The sequence below is a fragment of the Nycticebus coucang genome, chromosome 17, assembly GCF_027406575.1.
Source record: "Nycticebus coucang isolate mNycCou1 chromosome 17, mNycCou1.pri, whole genome shotgun sequence".
Lineage (NCBI taxonomy): Eukaryota > Metazoa > Chordata > Mammalia > Primates > Lorisidae > Nycticebus > Nycticebus coucang.
This window is the reverse complement of record NC_069796.1, coordinates 22,894,926-22,896,060: the sequence shown is the minus strand read 5'-3', so window position 1 is coordinate 22,896,060 and position 1,135 is coordinate 22,894,926. Positions and strand designations below refer to the sequence as shown.

Here is a 1,135-nt window from a genome sequence, read left to right as displayed (position 1 = left end):
CGCTAACTTGGTATTGAGAAATGAGCAGGCATGTGACCTTTCAACCCCTACTTCTAAATGTTAGGTTCATCCACTTTAGAAAGTTAAACTTACAAGTCTAGATACCTATAAATATCATCTCTGTGAGGCCTCCCCTGTTTCTTTTCTTGTCTGTGTCCCTGTTTTCTAACGGAGTGAAAGATACTCCTAATATGTCTTGACTTAAAAGTTTTTCCTAAGACAGAACTAACAAGCATTTTTGGTCATGAAAACTCTCTTAAGAAGATGTATTGGTGTAGGGTGCAGGGACCTTTCTTTCTCCCCCTGAAGGTTTGAGAACTTGATTCTATAAAATAAACTGACAACTGGCAGAAATAAAAAGTGACAAATTTAGAAATAAAAACACAAATTTATTAACATGCAAGGGCACAGCAGTCACACAAAGCATGAAGCTTAAAGGAGGGCCAGATGGTTGAGGAAGAGTAAATAATTTTTAGGAGAGATGATTAAGCCCAAAGAACAGACGATAGCCAGAGATAACCTTTGTCTGAGCTCTGGCTGTGGTGCCAACCTCAAGTCTTCTTTGCTGTAAGTTAATCTTCTCTGTTTGATGAGATTATGGGCAGGGGACTCAAGACCTGTGGTTTCATGCTTACTTTGGCAGCACATGTGCTGGAATTGGAATGATACAGAGAAGATTAGCATAGCCCCTGCACAAGGATGATGCAAGTTTGTGAAGTATTTCGTATTTAAAAAAAAAAAAAAAAAGACCTGTGGTCTTCGACCCTTGGGCCACAGAGCAGTACCAGGCTGTGCAGAAGGAAGTGAGCAGCGTGAGTGAGCGAAGCTTCATCTGTATTTGCAGCCGCTCCCCGTTACTCACTTCACCGTCTGGTCTCCACCTCCTGTCAGATCAGCCGTGGCGTTAAATTCTCATGGGAGCATGAACCTGACTGTAAACTGTACGTGTAAGGGATCCAACTCAGGGCTCCCACTGATTCTGCATTATAGTGAATTATGTAACTACTTTATTATATGTTACAATGTAATGATAATAGAAATAAAATACACAATGAGTGCAATGTGATTGATTCATCCCCAAACCATTCTCTCCACCCCTGGTCTGTGAAAAAATTATCTAGGAGATCAGTCCCCA

The 1,135-nt window shown here is 41.0% G+C and overlaps 1 non-coding gene across 1 annotated transcript; it reads left to right on the top strand.

Annotated features, from left to right (window-relative positions):
* The first annotated feature begins 627 nt into the window (after positions 1 to 627).
* LOC128569375 (U6 spliceosomal RNA) lies at positions 628 to 732 on the top strand. Its single transcript, XR_008375339.1, has one exon. It is a non-coding gene; the product is annotated as a U6 spliceosomal RNA (small nuclear RNA).
* The last annotated feature ends 403 nt before the right edge of the window (positions 733 to 1,135 follow it).